This window comes from Neomonachus schauinslandi, chromosome 2 (assembly GCF_002201575.2).
Source record: "Neomonachus schauinslandi chromosome 2, ASM220157v2, whole genome shotgun sequence".
In the NCBI taxonomy this organism is placed as follows: Eukaryota; Metazoa; Chordata; class Mammalia; order Carnivora; family Phocidae; genus Neomonachus; species Neomonachus schauinslandi.
In genome coordinates this window covers 2336089-2356572 of record NC_058404.1, presented here as the reverse complement: position 1 = coordinate 2356572, position 20484 = coordinate 2336089, and positions in this window count along the sequence as shown.

Sequence of the window (20484 nt, the reverse complement as noted above, 5' to 3'; positions counted from 1 at the left end):
TTTATGGACGAGGACAGTACGTGCAACAGTGAAGCCCTCGTGTTTGTTAATCAGCAACAGCAACAACACCAACAAACACCCTAGTGTTCTGGAGCCAAAAAGCAGCAAACTGACAGTGCTCTTGCTTAATTTACATGAATATGATCCAAATGAACTATTGAAGCTCAAGATGGGTACTTAATCCTTGCAACGTTTGGTTAACCACAGTGTGCTCATTTGATATCGTATCAAGACTATACTTCTCAAACATAGAGACCTAACCCTCCCGCTGGGTCTCTGACGTGGGGAACACCCAGTGCACCCTCTGTGGAACTTGGAAAGTGGTATTCATCTTGACCTGTAACCTTGATGTCATTCGTTACTTGATATTGCTCATTCAAGGTTTTGTATGCTTTCTAAAACTCCATTGCAAAGAAGGAAAAAACAACAACAAAATGCAATGCCTGGTAAGAAAATATTTCCTTTTTTGCAGTAGGCTTTGCAAGAATTTCATTAAGATGGTCTCATCTCTGATCTTCCTTTAAAGAAAAAGTTCATATTAGGTTTTAGTGTGATCTTCTTCCCTAATACATTGGAACATTGTTTATGAAATCTGGCTTTAAATCTCGAAAAGTGTGGGTTTATTTTTTTTCTGATTCCATCCCTTTCTTTCCTAGTCTTTCTATATAGAAATCCAATGTATAAAAACTCCCATTTTTCAGTATAAGCTTGATATTTAGGGTGTAGGACACATAATAAAAGGACAATACATTAATCTTAGGTGTCTTGTAGGAGGCTAAGAGATTTGTATGTGTGTACAAATTGGCAAACCAAAGCATAATAATATCTATACTTTATCTGTATCTGAAGATTTATGATTTATGGGGAAGTCAAAGAAATAAAATCAACACTAGATTTTGTTGTCATGCAAAGGAGAGAAAGAAAATCATTTTAAAGGAAAGGAATATCACTGCTGATGCCCTTTGAATTTTTTCAAAAGTCTCTCCCTAACCACATCTCCAGAGGAGCAGCCTCGGTTTACTTGTTTCTTTACATCAAGATTTTTTGGTATCAGATTTTGTTTATAATTATCTGATTATAAAGCCACCCTCTTTATTAAGCTGTGTGTTCCTTAAGAATAAGGAATTTTTCTTGATTGATTTTTATTTCTCCAAGACCCTAGCTCATGACTGGAATATTTGTTTTCAGAGAATGTTTGATGACTTAATGAATAAAATTCAGATGCTTAAATTAGTTCTGTTCGACATATTCACATAGGCTGTAGAAAAGAGTACAGAAATGTTGCATTTTTTTTTTTAATCTTCATCTCCCAAGGGAGAGGCTTACAAGGGAGATGAGTCGAGAGGCCAACTCTGGTTTCAAAATCAGATTTTTGTGTCTCTTTCAGGAATTTTTAACAAATTGTTTGTAAGCCCCAAATTAAAACCGTATTACTCCTTTGTTTTTAGACAATATAATCAAATACAAGAAATAGCCCCAATCAATTTTGGTTCCTTCTGTGACCCGGAACTCTGCAGTCTCTTATTAAACACTTCTCATGTCAATGATGGCTTTCCCATAGCTTTTCGGGGTGCAGCTGAGAGAAGGCTCAAAAACAACCGTGTCTTTCACGATTCAAAAGGAGAGTCATGTTACCAAAAAAACAAAACAAAACAAACAAAACAGACAACATAAAGGAAAGCCACGCAAAGGTGGAAAAATCACAGTCCCTTAGGAGAAATGCAAACACACAGCACAACGTCAAACCTGTATGAGGGCAACGAGCTTGGACAGAATCGCTCCTTTTCTGCAGGGCAGTGGTGCCATCTGTGCGGAATGCACAGCTGTGTAGATGACGGCGTGTTGGAGCTGAAAAGGCGAAGCCCACCCGCGCCAGGTTCCGCCTGGGCTGACAGTGTGAGGCCTCCACAGCAGGGCGCTCTGCCCTGGCTGGGGCTCTGGGTCAGCCGAGGCCAAATTCTGAGCCCCGCCAGACTCTGCATTCGCCGGAGGATTTGTGGGAGACAGACCCCTGCGAGCTTTCAGATGATCAGACCCTCTACTTTGCACTGGTAACTTAGCCCTTTGCTCTGGAGGATGTCCAGAGCTGCGGGAGCACCAGATTGGGGTAGATGCAAACCGATGAATCAGGAAATGCTATATAAATAACAGAATAAAAAATAGAACTGCAATCGGTAAATTTCTTCATTTACCTATGTTAGGGTTTAAAACATTATTTCTTAAATAATTTCCAAAATCAGGCCTAAATGCTGAAAAACCTGTGTATAATGGAACAACAAATACTTTAATGTAAAATGAGACCATGTAGCTACTCAAAGTGTAATTTGAATTCTAAAAGCATTACAGAAGTAATAGAAACTAGGATAAAATGGTCTATGAACAAGCAGTAAATGTATTTTATATATTCATTCATTCATTCGTCAAACGTTTTCCAAAATTCTATGTTCCTTTGTGTGCTAGTGTCTTAGAGGGAAAAAAACACCCCTTTTAAAGAACTGAGCTTGAAAAATAATAAAAATAATAGAAAGCATGGAAAATTAATGATTAGCTTATTACAAAGCAGAATATCAATGAGAGATGTAAAGTTAAAAAAAAAAAAGATAGAGGTCGAAAGACCCCAAATGATGCAGTTAAAAGCCACAATTATGTGCAGACAGCTTTCTGTATTGGACGTGGGGACATTCCTTCTCAACACAATTTCCTTGCATTTCTTCAGGAGACAGGATCTCCACAAGACTGGGACAGGATCTCTACAGGACTGGGACAGGTCTCCAGTTATTTGGGGAGTGGACCACCCTTTCCGTCAGAGATGTTAGCCAGCCCTGTGTGTGTCACTATGAGTGACCGGAAAATGATTTCTGGAATTAGCAGCAATGTGAACCTAGAACAAATATAGGAAAATACTAGTGCAACCTCTAACTCAACCACGATCTTTAGGTCACTCCTCAAACTTATGATTGTACAGCAGTCATAATGTACCACCTCTTTAGTTACGTGCCCAAGACATGGCACGTCTTCTTCATCTGTAAAATGGAATCAACACCAAACAGAGAGGCTTGAAGTGATGCTTATGTTAGAAAATGGGATTGGCCTGGCTCAGAAGTTGGCAGTATTGGACGTGGAATATTAGTCCTTCCTCCATGGTGATGGAGTCCTTGGGAGGAGAGGTTTGCAGAGCTCTTGCAAATGCTCTCTGAGGTGCTCATGGAGAAAGTCTCCATTCTTGAATGCCCTCTCTGGGACGAGGACATTAGCGTCCATCCTTCTGACGCTCGTGTTAATGGGCCGTGAGTTGCAGGTGGAAGGTTGTGTTCACAGGGTTATATCCCGAGGTCCTTTCAGAGAAGTGATTTGTAACCAGAACCGTCATCTGGAAAGGAAAGGAAGCTGGCTTTCTCCTGTGTCACGTCTGTCCTCTCATTTGTTGTGAGCGGCCCAAATCGCTGAAGTCACGTGGCTGCTCCTCATTCCAGACAAGGGTGGCTGACATCCACTGAGCAGCCCAGGGTTAAGAAGGAACATGGTAACAAATAACTGCAAATTGTAAAAGCCTATCATCTATGTTTTACTTGTACTTTACTTAGGCATAAAGAAGTGCTCAAACTCACATCTTAAAAACACTCAAATCTTGGGGCGCCTGGGTGGCTCAGTTAGTTAAGCCACTGCCTTTGGCTCAGGTCATGATCCTGGAGTCCAGGGATCGAGTCCCGCATCGGGCTCCCTGCTCGGCGGGGAGTCTGCTTCTCCCTCTGACCCTAAGCCCTCTTGTGCTCTCTCTCTGACTCTCTCTCTCAAATAAATAAATAGAATAAAATCTTTAAAAAAAAAAATCTTTAAAAACAAAAAACACTCGAATCTTCACTGGCTCCTTAGCGTTTTGGAAGTGATCTAGAACCCTCAGTCTGTTTCTCAGAGTCCAGAAAGAAGACCTATAAATGGCCAACAGACACTTGAAAAGATGCTCAATATCACTAATTATCATTGAAATGCAGTTTTGGAAGTGACTGATCCTGGGCAGCATTCCATAGTAGCAACCGCCGAGAGTTCTGTCCCTGGTATGAAAAGGAAACCATGAAAACAGGAGGGGTGGAGAGGTCTGGAGTCATCCCCCGCCCACATCCCGTGCTGGGGCAGGAGTCGGAAGGGGGTCTCTATCTTTCACATTTGGCATTTTCAGGGGATTGACAACTGTGTTTTGTTTTTCTGAAAACAGGAATCAGAGAGGGAAAAAAAAAATTCCCACAATATCTGACCCAGTCTGTGTTAGCCCGAGGCAGTTGTTCTGATTTCTTCTCTAACATCAACTCATTGTTCCTTTACTGCAATAAAATATGGATTTGAGCAAAGGCGAGGATGAGGGCAAACTTATTAATATATTGAACAGGTCGTTCTGTATTTACACAGCATATTATTAGGTCTCGATTTGGGGGAGAGGAGGAATCTCGAAGAAAGTGCTTTGCATGAGCATGTACTCCTAAATAGAGTCCTTTTATGGTGACGGTAATAATAACACATCAGAAGCAATGTGAAAGCAAGGGCCAGATGCCTTCTCATTGGTTGGAACATCAGGATCAGGCTAGAGAAGTCAGTCTAAGAATGGAGTATTTGCCCTGTGCTCTCAACTCCTCCTCATCCACCTGCGGGGCTGGCTGTGCACGTTGGCGGCAAATGAGTAAAAGCAAAGAAACAGTAGACGAGCAATTTATACAAGCAAGTTTCTGTGTTTAGAAGCCTTCAGTATGGGCTTGTGAAGGAGTAAGGAGAGCAGTGGTATTACAGTCTTGTAGAGGCAATGATAAACATACCATATGTAACAAGTAGAACCTTATTTTCAAATGGAATGCCCTTGAAGATACATGGAACTTTGCCAAGTGCTAAAACCCTCTTCTGACGTCAAGTAGAGAATGGGCATTGTTACAGGTAGTTTTTACACTTGGCCCCAGGAAGATTATGGCATTTTATTTTTATTTTTTAAATTTTACTCTTGAAATATATAGGGAGGAGGGAGGGGGATGGGTTAGCCTGGTGATGAGTATTAAAGAGGGCACGTACTGAATGGAGCACTGGGTGTTATATGCAAACAATGAACCATGGAACACTACATCAAAAACTAATGATGTAATGTATGCTGATTAACATAACATAATAAAAAAGCATAAAAAAATAAAAATATGTCTGATCAGGCCCTCTGCCCATTTTTAAATAAGATTATTTGGTGGGTTTTGTGTGTGTGTGTGTGTGTGTTGGGTTGCATGAGGTCATTACATATTTTGGATATTAACCCCTTATCAGATATATCATCTGCAAATATCTTCTCTCATTTAGGAGTTTGCCTTTTTGTTTTGTTGATGGTTTCCTTCACAGTGCAAAATATTTTTTTTTTATTTCTATGTAGTCCCAATAGTTTATTTTTGCTTTTGTTTCCATTGTCAGAAGATATAGCTAGAAAAATATTGCTAAGGGATATTAGGTATTGTAAAACTCCCGTTTGTCTTCGAAAAATTAGTCAATTAATTCCAAATAGAATGTAAAATGCATACTTTTCTAGGGTTCAAGAACTTCAAGATCTTTGAATGTCTCATGAAGAGATAAAATATGACTTTACATTAGATTTTGATGAATGAAGATTGTTATGTTTTAGACTCTAGAGTGAGCACTAAGAATTATCAACAAATAAATATATATAATTTTAACGATAATAGGAGAATAAAAAAAACATAATTAATCCAAAAGGAGGGAAAAATGTAGGAGATAAAAAGAATGCAATTAGTAAGTTGGATGATTTAAAGCCAGGTATGTCAATAATTACAATAAATGTAAAATGTGAACTGAATTGCTCTAATTAGATGTCAAATATTGTAAGAGTGGATGTAAAAATAATGACTGTCTGGGCTAAAATGAACATGGTATTTTAGCCTTAGATTCAGTGCCATCAACAATTAGTTTAAAAGTAACACCTGGTTGTAAATAGTCATGTACCAGGCTTATTTTTGATGGGGTTTGGAACACGCTACTCCCAAATTTGGAGCTTTCATATTGGGTATTTAGGAGTTTGATAAATATCATGTGCTGGGTCTTCCCATGAAGCAGATCATAAAATTGTCTTGGAGAGGTGGCCCCCCTGTATCTGAAGCTTATTTAGAAGCCCATGTTCTTTTCTCTACAAGAACATTTTTCAAAGTGTGTTCTTCGGAATATTAGTTCCCCAAGGCATTCCAAAAATGGGATTTCATACCTTCACCTTCTGAGTCTGCCACACATATTAGCATTAAGACTCAATGGTAGACTGCAGTACATCCAACCAACATAATGCAGGGGAATTCCACACCCGGACCTTGTTTTCACATGAAGTGAACAGATTGCCATTGAACGACACTCATATTTTCATAGAGTATGTTGGGAAATGTCTCTTGAGCAATTTATTTGCATCAAAATCGCTTCACTCGGGTTTTAAGAATAATAAGCTCTTTGCAGGCTTGTGATAATTAAATTAAATGAGATAATGCAAATAATAAGTCCCCTTTTTTTCAAACTGAGCCAGTGATATGTTTTTATAAAGATTAACAACAGAATAGATGACTTTTTCTCACTAGTCATAATAACTAACAACTTATTGATATGAAGTCAAGTCAGGCAAATTTCTCCTGTCCCCAAAGAGTTAAGACCATAGTAGGTAAATGCATTAATTGATTATAAGTAATGCATCAAATGATTATAAGTAATGCATTAATTGGTAAATGCATTAAGCACGTTACAGTAGAAAAGAGTAAGTTAGGCTATAGAATAACTATAAGAAAGAAAGACTGCTATAAAAATAAATCTAAAGCTGTTAAGACAAAATTGACTCTGTTTCTGTTACAATTGAAGAGCTCAACCTGAATTTTCTTTGCTATCAGATGAATTTAAAATTGTTTTTTGATCTGATTAATTGATGTGTTTGTTATCCACATTAGGGAACAGTAGTCAAATGGTTTCTGGTTTTGTTGGCCAATCTGATCATGATTTTACATGCTTGAACATTTGCATATTGATAAAAACTGATGCTATGGAAAGCTACTGGTTGGCAACTGATGGAACAAACTGGTTTATTTATTTTAAATTAATACAACTACAGTTGTGAATATAACACTGCTCTCTGTGTCAAATTGTAGCCAAAGCCATGTGTTCTCAAGGGATTTGGCTCTGTTGATTATATCTATTCACTACTGATTTTTAGCCTGAGATCTAATTACCTCATGTTACTTAGGAACTGAGATAGAGTAAAATTCTAAGACCCACTTATCAGGCTTGTGACAATAAAAAGAAAACTAATTCCCCAAATGATACTCAAGGTAATTAGATTTCAGGATTACTCATTTTCATATTCTAAAGTTATTTCTCAAGTTTTTTACCCTTGTCTTTCTGACCACATAATTGCTATTGTTACACCTCTCTTGCAGAGGCAAAAAGCCCTTTCCTAAGCTTGTGCTGAAAAGTGCTATTTTGGTTGAAAAGTAATGAGCAAAGATTTGGTTAACTTAAGTTACCTCCTGATGCTGCCACAGAAAACATGCTGACTTATTTGAACTAGTCAGTTAATCTCCATGGATCTTAATCATCTTTACAGTGAAGAAATTAGGTCAGATGAAGTGAAGTGTTGTTTGTTTGTTTGTTTGTTTGTTTTCTCTCAAACTCTTGACTCCAAAAGGTGCTGAGCTCCTAATGCCTACATGACTTACTGTCTTAGTTTCAACCTGCTCCTCAACTTATTCAGTAAGACACATAAAATGCTTCTTGAACTTCCAGCCCCAAGCCCAGCATGGAAGGAGATTTGAAGTTGTCTTTCCCATCCTCACACTAAGAAAGCTGAACAAAGTGAAACTCAACAACTCCTCTTAGATCCCTCAGGTCATTGAGGTCAGAGGGCAAACCACTGCCCACCACCCACTGGAGAGACAGACAAACTGAAAGCGATCACCACACCTCATGGAAACAGAAGCCCAGAGGCTGGAACCAGACACAGGAAGAATACAGCTGACATAATCCCATACCTTGGGTCTTAATTAATAGAAGTCTCTGAGGAAACCCAAAGACAACTGGGGAGACAAAACAAGGACAGCAAAGGAAGCATTACTGTCTGACAGCAGCAGCTATAGTAAGCTTACTATAAGCAGTAAGCGCAGGGCATCTCCTACCATAAAACATAAAATCTCATGCTAATGGTCTGTTTACTCAGGTCCTTTACCCAGTACATCATGTCTGGCTTTCAATAAAAATTACAAGGCACACTAAAAGAAAACAGTTTAAAGAGACAAGGAAAGCATCGGAAGCAGACTCACATATGACAGATTTGTTGGAATTGTCAGCCTAGAATGTAGAACAACTGTGGTTAATATGACAAGGGCTATAAGGAAAAGAGCAGACAATATGCAGAGACAGATGGATAATAGAAGCACAAACATAGAAACTCTAAGAAGGAATCTAAAGGAAGTGCTGGCAATTAAAAAAATAAATAAATTTTCAAAACTATGATAGAAATGAAGAATGCCTTTGATGGGCTGAGGGAAGAATCAGTCAGCTTGGACTTATATCAGTAGAAACTTCTAAGCTGACATTGGCAAAGAGAAAATAAAAATGGTGGAAAGGAATGTGTAAGACTGGGACAGTTGCAAAATGTAGACATATGTGTAATGGGAACACCAAGAGAAAAAGAAAGAGGAAAGAACACAAGAAATATTTTAAGCAACGATGACTGAGAATTTCCCCAACTTAATGCCAGACATGAAAGTATAAGAAAAGGGACTGGGGAGGCATATCATGATAAGTCTAATCAATGGCAGCTTTGGGAAAAACACCTCCTGAGCCTGCGTTCTCAAAACTTCTATGTAATGATGATGTTACAATAGGTTATATAGATGAAGATGGAGATCTTATAACAATTTTTGATCTTTTTGAATATCTTACTTGGCTTTTCATTATTAACCTGATGTGCAAAGGCACATCCCCTTGAGAAGAAAACTAAGTATCATTATGTATAAAATGTAAGGATGGTTAGTTAATAAGTGTGACTGAGTTGAACAAAAATAGTAAAGGAATGAGAAAGACCATGCTGACACAAATCAAAAGAATGCTGAAGAGCTGTATTAATTTCATTAAAATGTCCCTAACAGTGGAGAAGAAGAAATTTAATTTTATATCACTATAGTACCAATAAAAGTAAACTTTGAGCAGGGAATCTGGTACTGAGCCTGTAAAAATGGTTATTAATATCCTCGTTGTTAGGTGAGTATTTTCTGTCTTGTCATTTAGATAAAAAGAAGGATGCTGGAGGTCCAATTTGAGTTCAATGAAGGCTTTCTTCAACCTAATGCAGTGTAGGCTACTGGATTCAAGGATAGGGAGCTCATATACTATTATTATTACTATTATTGGTCCACAACATTATTAGATAAATATAAAATGCATACCAATATTATTACTCTATCCCCCTACTTATGATGTCCCTGATTTTCCCTTCTATCCCCAGCACAAGCATGTGCTTTGATTTTAAGTCTTAATATGACCTGGACCAAATCTGCCAGGCACAAAATGCCAACTGATCCAATCTGATTGATTTCCTTATCGCTTTTTACATATGTTACCTTATTTCTCTTTCAGTTCATTTCTCTTTATTAGCACAAAACAACTTAGTAATTCTTAACAAAGATCTTAAATTTTTACATACCCTATGATGAAATTCTACTGCTGTGAATTTAACATCAGGGAAAAATTAAGTTGAAACTGAAAAGTTATTTCATCACTCTATGCAATAATGACATTAAGAATTTATTTATTTATTTATTTATTTATTTATTTATTTATTTATTTATTTATTTAAAAATGTATGTCATGTGTTATTCTGTTCCTAGCTGGAAAAGTAGTTTTAAAAAAAAAGAGATATTGTTCTTGTTAACTTTACATTCTAGCAAGAGATTAATTTTATTAGAAATGTCTTATCAATTAAATATTTTAAGTACTCATAAAGTTAAATACTACCCAGTCAGTTAAATGATGATTGAGAGGAAGAATCTTAGATCATGGCAACAGGGTGATAATTTTCTAATCTTGACTCTCCACAGAAAATCAGAAATAAAAGCTAGGTAGCAACCCTTGGACAATATTTCAAACCACCTGGATGACAAGCTTTCTCCATGAGAACCACAAAACACAAGTAGAAACAAACCAGCAATAGCCACAAAACCTGCACAAACCAGCCTATATCTATTAAAGGAATTGAATGAATTATTAATGTCAATCAATTATTAATGAACTAATGTTCTTCTAAAACAGAAAGCACCAGGCCCAGATGTGTTCTCTGGTTTGTTTGAAATTCTATCAAACATTTAAGGACCAAATTATACCAATTCTCTGCAATCTCTTTCAGAGGACAGAAACAGAGGGAATACATCCTAACTCAGTTTATGAGGCCTCATTCTATGAGGCCCTACTAGGAAGCCTAAACAAAGACATGACAAGAATAAAAAAGAAAAAAAATACATAGACCAATACCTCTCATGAACCTAGATTCAAAACTCTTCAACAAAATATTAGCCAATTGAATCCAAAAAAGAATAAGAAGAAATAAACACCATGACTATGTGAGATTTATCCCAATTATAAGCCTGGTTCAACATTTGAACATTACTTAATGTAATTCATCACTTTACGGACTCAAAAAAAAAAAATCTCATGATTATATCAATAGATGCAGAAAATCATTTGAAAAAATTCAGCACTCTTTCATAATAAAAAATCTCAATGTCAGGGAACAGTCTCAACTTGATTAAGGCTATCTACAAAAACAAAAGCAAAAAACTACAACTAACATTATACTTACTGGCAAAAAAGTGAAAGGTTCCCCACTAAGATCAGGAGCAAGGCAATGATGTTCCTTATCGCCATTCCTTTCTAACATCATACTGGAAGCCCTTGATGATGAACAAGACAAGAAAATAGAATAAAAAGCATAAAGATTGGGGAAGAAGACGTAAAACTGTCCCTTTGGCAGATTCCATGATCATCTATGTAGAAAATTTGAAGGAATTGGCCAGAAAGCTTAAGCTGGAATTAATAAGTCCTTATACCAAGGTTGCAGGATACAAGATTAATACAAAAAATAATAATAATAATAAATTGTTTTTATATATATACCCACAATGAACAACTGGAATTTGATTTTTAAAATATCATACCAATTATATTAGTACCCCCTAAAATGAAATACTTAGATATAAATCTAACAAACATGTTCAAGACAAAATATGTATAAGATCTATATGAGCAAAACTCTGATGAACAAATTCAAAGAACTAATCAATGGAGAGATAATCTATGTGTGTGGATAGGAAGACTCAATATTGCCAAGATGTCAGTTCATCCAAATTTGATTCATAGGCTAAATGCAATTTCTGCCAAAATCCCCAGAAATTATTTTGTAGATATTAACAAACTGATTTTAAATTTATATGGAAAGGCAAAAAACCCAGAAGTCACCATGATATGAAAGAAGAAGAAAGTCAACGTTATATTCAAGAGTAAAAATAAAGTTGAAGGATACACTACTCACCTTCAACACCAACTATAAATCTGTAGTAACTGGGGCACCTGAGTGGCTCAGTCGATTTCAGCCCAGTCAGGATCTCAAGGTCATGAGAGCAAGCCCTCTCATGGGGCTGTGCGCTGGGCTTGGAATTCTCTCTCTCCCTCTCCCTCTCCTTCTGCCCCTCCCTGCCACTCATGTGCCCTCTCTCTCTCTCAAAAAAATTAAATAAATAAGTTAAAAATAAAGCTATAGTAATCAAGACCATGTGGAATTAGTGAAACCATAGGCAAATCAATGAATAAAAATAGAAAGCCTGAAAGTAGACCTCCATGCATAGAATAACTGATCTTTGTCAAAGGAACAAAGGCAACACAATGGAGCAAAGACAGTCTTCAATAAATGGTGCTGGAACCACTGGACATCCCCATGCAGAAAATCATCATCACCATCATCATCATCATCATCATCATCATCCAGGCACAGGCCTTATATCCTTCACAAGAATTAACTTAAAATAGATCATGGACCTAAACATAAAAAACAAAATTGTGAAAAATAAAGGTAAAATAGTGAACAAAATCTTTCTTTGAATGGAGAAATTCCTGCATGTAAAGTTGAAGCCATGCACAGAGAAGCAGATATTTCCCCAGAAATGGAGTATGTCTCTCCACTAGGTTGAACAAATTTGGGAGGATTCAAGAACTCTTTTGTGGCTCCTAAGTTCTACTTTAACATAAGTGATTCATCATTTCTAGTTAGGCGTATTATATATGTGTTATGGATTGAATTGTGTCTCCCCAGGAAAGATATATATGAAGTCTTAATCCCCAGTATCTTGGAGAAACCTATGCCTCTATCAACCCTAATTAACAAATACAGTTTTCCATCTCTACCTTCCGTTTTTGTTATTAAGGAAATAGAACTTCACAGACACAGTGAAGACATCACCATCTACCGTTGCATTCCCTTCCATCATACTTCTGTCAAAATGAGTCACTATCTTGACATTGATGTGCATTTCTTGTCCATGCATATTTTATTCTTTTACCATATTCACTGGTACTACAATGACATAGGGAATTTCTCTTTAAAAAAATTGTCAGGAATCATAACAAAATGAACCTAAGCTTGCATATCAGATTTTTAATTGTTGAAATGTGATATCTATTCTAATCATTTTGTTCATGTGTCTGTATCTCAATTTAATTATCTAAGCCCTAGCTGGAAAACTCTGAACATACGGAATTTTTCACAATTTTGACAAATATTCCTCTATATGTTTTCTTGCATGTCTGTGTAATGGTACCTGTGATCATGATATACAAATCTAGAAGTGAAATTTCTAGTCTGAGACCTTATAATTTTGTTGGGTATTACCAAAATTCTTCTCATAATCGTGTATGTTTATATTACCATCAGCAGAGGATTAGACCATTTTTCTTTATGGCTTCAAAAACATTTAGCTTTATCAGTCTTAGTTTAGTCAATCTGATAAACACTATTCTATACATTTGCTGAATTACTTACCCGATGGTGCATATGTTCATGTAATTACTGGTTAGAAATATTGGCCTCTTCTGTGAGTTAGTCCAATATTTGATTTTCAGGGTTTAAAAAATATATTCTTCACATTAGTTCTTCATGTTTTCTTTGTGTTTTAATCTCATATTTTTGCATTTTTCATTTAACTTCATTTTTTTTGCATTTTTTGTTATACATGTATTACATTTTAATGTAGTCAAAACAAGCAATGTTTCCATTTTTAATTGGGGATCTCTCTGTCTCGTATTCAGAAGTCATAAAAATATCATCTTATATTTCTTAAAATAGTTTTTTAAATGTCTCACTTTCTTACCATGAGATTTGATCCTTCTCAATTTTTATAGCATTTCAGATTGATGAAAAGTATGTAAGTACAATAAAAGAAATTATCATTTATATATCACATCAAATATATAGTAGAAATTTTCTTTTGTTTTATACTGTGTATATCTTAATATTTCATATTTTAGATTTATTTTTATTTGAAATATCTCTCATCTATTTTCTTCATCCATTCTTTATAACACTTTTTATTCAGCTTTCTTTGTGTCTTTATTTTAATATTTAAAAAAAATCTAATATTAGTTTAATAAATTCTTTTTCAATGTTCACACATTTAAATTCCCCTTTTATTTATAGACATATCATTTGACTTTATGCATCTGCATCTGAAAATTCTGACGTAGTGGTGGCTTAAGTCTCCTCAGCATTATTCCTGGTGATCCTGGCTCATGGTGACTTTTGTCTGTATTTGTTTTCTAATTGTGTGTGTGTGTGTGTGTGTGTGTGTATGTTTGTGTGAGCGAGAGGGAGGGACAGGGAGAGAGAAAAATTCAAGGAGAGACAGAGAGAGACAGAGACAGAGTATCTTGAATTTCCTATCTATTGAGGGCGGTTTCTTTCAGGGACAATTTGTTTTCTTAGGATAAGAATAAATCTTGTAGTTCATGTTATGCACCATATCAAAGGCATAGCCACATATGACCTTGTAACTTCTTATATAAAAGTTTTTTTTTCCTAGCACATTGTTTTACTTATTATTTATCTTTTCAGATTTCCAAGACTGTCTAAGAATCTCCATTTTCCTTCCCCACCTTACTTACCAAGTTTAGGATCGTGGCCCTTCTGCCCGTAGCAGTTAGCCATGATTCCAGATTGCAGGCATTCTTGCAATGTCCCTCATAACACCAGATTTCCAGTGCCAGCTTCTCGGGGCCATCTCCTCTTTGCTTTTTGTCCTCAGGGACTTTCTTCTAGTCTTTTTGACTTTGTTTCTAAATCCTAATAGAATTTTGGTGGAATTTCATCAAGTTTGGAGAATTTTTCATTACCAAAATTCTGAGAGTAGAAGTAATAAAACTATTTAGCCTCATTTCTAGCTACCAAAGAGTAAAACTCATGCAAAAGGATGTATTTAGTAAAACTATTTTCCTACAAACAATACATTTTAGAAAATGTTATGATATTGCCATTCAAAAAGAGTTAAACTTGAAGGATAAATCAAAATTGGGTAGCTTCCCAGTTTATGATTTACAATCCCATTATAACGAATTCTGGTCACTCTAAGAGAACTTTTTCTAGGGATGTAAACACCCATGGAGTGATTACATAATTACATGCATAAATAGCTCTTCACTCTTAAATGCAATTTAAATATGGCTTCTCTTCTATCATAGTCTTCTAGAGCCTATATATGTTAATTTTTAAGCCTTTAAGAAGTTAGCAGCAAGTGTAATACTCACACTTACTACCTGTGGAGGAAGTTTCTGACTATTATTCTCAAGGGCAGAAATATAGTTTGGCTCTTTTAGATCATTCTAGATAAATATATTTTCTTTAATTATGCTTTATATAATTTACTAGAACAGAGCACCGGGCCTCTGGCAAGAAATGCTCACATGTTCTCCATGTATTTACCTGCATTTGCTGGCATAGGATCATTTCATAGTCTCTTCTAAGCCTTTTGAACACCTGTCAGTGTTGACCACTTAAGTGCTGCTTATGGGCACCCTCTCTCTCCAAGCACACAATGGCTCTCAACCTCCAAATGCCCGTACCAAGCCCACACCTGGGTCAGGAGTTCCATATTTAGTCCAAACCACTGACAACTAGACTTCTTAAACCGGGTACCTGTGGCCTAGAGTTTTGTGGTGTGCTAGAGAATAAGCATGAGCACCGTTCTGAAGACTTTGTGGGGAAAAAAAATGGTGTTTCCAATAAAGGACAGATACTCATGAATTACAGCAGAAACATCAAAGAAATTGGCTCTTCTATTTGCATCTCTAGGTCCTCAAAGAATCAGAGTAATCAGTCTTATACTGTAGAGAGATTTTAAGACAAATTTTTCAGAGGTATTCATCTAAGTTATCAAGTTGATTATATTATTATAGACTAAGAACTCCTGGAAATGTTTGTATAATATAATGTTTATTAAATAAACTTCTCTCATTCTTCTAACCTTAGAAGTTTGGATCCAATTTATAATGTTAAACTCAGTTGCTTGAAAAGCAGCAAATAATTTTTGCTTTTCTAATTTTAATGCATCTGAGGAAGATATTTACAATAAGATGCTGATTCATTCTGATTTAATATAGCATTGCTTCATAAAAAAATAAATGTTTACTTCTGATAAGTAGGATGGTTTTGAAATGTCAACATCAAAACTAAGTTTTGAAAACAGCTTTGACTTATTAAGGTTAGGAACATATTAATCCTCAACTCTTATTACGGAGCACAGTGTTTCTCATTATTAAAAGTTGAAACTCGAGTCACAATTTTCCTATTGTTTGCTTTTTAACTCAGATAAAAAGGCATGTTTGATCTTTTTTTTTTTTTTTTTTCATTTCATTTCCCACTAAAAAAAAAAGCTCTGGAAATTCAATACTTTTATATATAGAAACCTTAGTTCAAAGTTGTCATCCTTTGAAATGTTTCTATTTCAAACCTGCTGAGCCTAAATATATTTTTTAGGCCATGGATTTCATAGAAAAGAAGCTTTATATATTTTTTTTACGAATTTCTTATACTTTGACTTTACTAGCCTTTTAGCCTTTCACTTAACAGGTGCATTTTTATATGCAGGGCATTTCTTAATATATGCAGGATACTTCTAAGCAAGTACACGAATAAGCAGAATACTGAGATACACAGCATGTGCTGCATGAATGATGCAGAGAGATCATTATTGACTGAGATCAATGGACAAACCTCTAGAGAAGGTTTATTCTCAGTCTCTTTCTGGAAAAACAAGCCATGTTAAGATGAAGATGGGCAATGCATGCAAGATAGAAAATATGCATAATAAAATAGATGAGAAGGTAAAAAATGGAAAAATTGTGAGAATATGGGATTTTGCCTTTTCCTACAACCAATACTAGTAGATAAAAGGAATAAGAAATTGGCTTAAAAGATGGAAATTATGGTGGTCTGTAATGCCCCAGGTAAAACCTTACATATTTTCAGTTAAGAAATTGAAAACTATTAAATTATTAAATAACTGTATGAAAAGACCAAACAGTAGCAGTATGAATTGAATGATAGTTTCTTTGGTATGTTTCAAATACTGAATGAAACATGAAGATATATCTCACCTTGGCAAAGAAAAGAAATGTCATGGAGTTTCTAAATTTGTCTTTATTGACTAGATGATTTTGTATTATTTTACTTTAAAAAATGTAGCAAGATATGTCACTATTAAAATATTGGAATTGGGGTGGCTCAGTTGGTTAAGCATCTGCCTTCTGCTCAGGTCATGATCTCAGGATCCTGGGATTGAGCCCCACATGCTCAGTGGGGAGTCTGCTTCTCCCTCTCCCTCTGCCCCTCCCTGTTCTCATTCTCTCTCTCTCTCAAATAAATAAAAATTTTAAAAAATAAAGTGAAATATTGGAGTTTTTCTCTGAATCTTTGAATTGAGAAAAAGTAACTTAAAACTTACTGTATGTTATTTTATCACAAACATCTCTTGTGCTCTTTCTTTAAGGCTTGCCTACCTCCTTCTCCCACCTCTGCCCCATCCCTTACCTCTGACAACCACTGACGTGTTCTCCATTTCTGTAATTTTGTCCTTTCAATAACTTCATATAAATAGACTCATAGACTATGTAAATTCTAGGGACTTTTTTTGCACAGCATGATGCCCTTAGAAATTCATCCATACTGTTGTGTGTATCAGTGAAAACCTGTGCTTCCACAAAAACCTATGCACAAACATTCATAGAAGCTTTATTGATAATAGCCCCAAACTGGAGACAATTCAGATGTCTTTCCATGAGTGAATGGTTGAGCACACTGTGAGTACATTATACCATGGAATACTACTTGGCAATAAAAAGGAATTGCTTATTGATAAATTCTTTTGCTTTTAATTTGTTTTTATCTTTATACTGAAATGGGTTTGTTTTAGGCAGCAGGTAGTTGGGTCTTAGTTTTTGCAAACTCTGTGTTTGAATTGGAAAATGTATACTATTTACATTTAGTGTAATTACTGATATGGTTAGTTATATTTATCTTGTTTTATTCATTATATTCTACCTACCTTTTATATATCCCATTTGTTCTATGGTCCTATATTAAACTCTATTAAATTTCTTATACAAATATTTTTACAATTACATTTTATATATTTTTGGCCTACTAGATATAATGTACTGCTGAGTGTTTTAGTGGTTTCTTAAAGTCAATTGTATACATTTTTGACTCATCACCATCTATCTCCAAGTGATATTATATCACTTTGCTTGTAAGCACAGGACCTTACAAGACTATCCCTTTTCTTCTGATCTTTAGCTATTTTTTCATATGTTTTATTTTGACTATGTTATCTTCACACTATTTTATTTGAGCAATTATCTTTAAAATAAATTTAAATAGGGGCGCCTGGGTGGCTCAGTTGGTTAAGCATCTGCCTTCAGCTCAGGTCATGATCCCAGGGTCCTGGGATCAAGCCCCGCATTGGGCTCCCTGCTCCACGGGAAGCCTGCTTCTCCCTCTCCCACTCCCCCTGCTTGTGTTCCTGCTCTCGCTATCTCTCTCTCTGTCAAATAAATAAATAAAATCTTTAAAAAAATTTTTTTAAATAAATTTAAATAAAAAATGACCTTATATGTTCACTCATGTAGTTTTCATATCCAGAGCTTTTCATTCCTTTATGTATATCCACGTTTCCTCTAATGTAATTTCCCTTCTACATGAAGGAGTTCTTTTAATATTTCCAATAGTATGGGTCTGCTGATGATAAAATCATTCCACTCCATATGTCTGAAAAAGTCTTTATGTCACCCTGGCTTTACAATGATGGCTGCTAAGTAGAGTTCTAGGTTGACAGAGCCTTCCATTCAGTATGTTAAAGATGTTCCTGCAATGTCTTCTGACTGCACCATGCTACTGTTTCAGTGGAGAAATCTGCTGCAATCCTTGTTTTCTGTTGCTCTGTATGGTGTGTCTTTTTTTTCTCTGACTGATTCTAAGAATTTCCCTGTATTATCAATTTTGAGCAATTTGATTAAGATATGCCCTGGTATTTTGGTAATGTTTTTGCTGCTTAATGCTTGCAGAGCTTCTTGAATTTGTAGGCTTATGGTTTTCATCGAATTTGGAAAATTTTTAGCAATAACTTCTTCAAATAATTTTCCCCAGTCCTCCTAAGGGATTCAAATTATGTGTAAATTTGGCCAGGTGATGTTGTTCTACACTTCACTGGTTTTCCAATCTTTTATTTAAAATATTTTTTTAATCTGTGTTTCATATTTTGGATAATTTCTATTGCTATGCCTTCAAGTACACAGGTATTTTCTTCTCTTTTGTTTAAATGTCCATTTATCTCATCCAGTGTATTTTTTTTTCCTTCACTCTGTATTTTTTGTCTGTAGAAATTCAGTGTTCTTAAAATATATTCCCTGTTTCTATTTTACTTTAAAATGTATGTGATAAAGTTATAACTGGTTTAGTGTATTTTTCTGCTATTTATAAAATCTGTGTCATTTCTGGGTCCATTTTGATAGATTCATTTTTCTCCTTATTATGAGTAATATTTTCTTGCTCTTATACATGCCTGGAAATCTTTGAATGGATGGTAGACCTTATAAATTTTTACCTTTTTGGATTCTAGATATTTTTGTATGATGACAATGGTTATATTGACATTTACCTCATCTATTATGTACTTTACAACTGCCATTAGACATTTTTTAAACTAAATATTTATGCATTGACCTTTATTTTTGTTTTCTTATTTTTGAGTCATAATTTATTATATTCTGTTACACCTATAGCATGTTTATTAAATATATGCTAAAATCCTTGTTCCTTATTCTAATACTTTTGTTGCTGATGGGAATTTAATCGTATGTGTTGTTGTTTTGAAATGCCTGTGGTCCGCAACTTAACATTTATTTTGGCCTCTGAGATCTGTTATCCTTCACCAGTTCTGGGAGGTAATGTATGTGAGGGAAACCAGTAAGCTTTTGTGCTTAGAAAGATATGGTACAGAGTTCCAGGCACCAGAAAATTACTCTGGTCAGGGATTCAAGCTCCCTGCATAAGGAGAAGCAATAATAGAATGAGGCACAACTTAGAATTTAATGAATCAGCTAGGGAGATTGGAAGGAAAGTTTTAAGAAAGAAACTCCCTCCAAACAACCTGACTTTTCCTTCTCTCAGCTCATCATTTATGCGGGGCTTCTAAGCTACTCTGATATTACTCTTGAGTCTCTGCACCAGAGGTCCAAAACTCAGGCTTGCACATATCAGCATTGGTTGAAAGGAGGAAGTAGATCTCTCACACTTCTTTTCTTTTTTAAAAAAATATTTATTTATTTATTAGAGAGAGAGAGTGAGAGAGAGCACCAGCGGGGAGGAGACGGAGAACAAGGCTCCCTGGGAGCAGAGAGCCCAACACAGGGCTCAATCCCAGGACCCAGGAATCATGATCTGAGCTGCAGGCGGAGGCTTAACTGACTGAGACACCCAGATGCCCCTCTCACACTTGTTTTCTATGAGTTTTCTCCCACAGTTGTGGCTGGCCAATTCCTTCCCAATGCCAAAGTCACCTTCCAGCCTAGACACATTGATGCAAAATGGGTCCCTTTCACTCAAGGGACTTCCCACTGTTTTCTTGGCATTTTGCTTGGCATTTCCTCTAAGGTTAATTGTGAAGGAAAAAGCCAGCTGTCATGGTAGCTGAACCTCTTAGTGGCTATTCATTAACTTATTAATCAACCCTATCTGTTAACTACACCTACAGTATTGTCCCTAAACTCAGTGGCTTGAAGCAATGGTGATTTATTTTCATGGCTCTCTGTGTTGGCTGACTGTCAGCTTCTAGGGCACGTGTTTCTTCTTATCTCAGCTGGGTTAACTCATGAAATCTGTGTCAGCCAAGT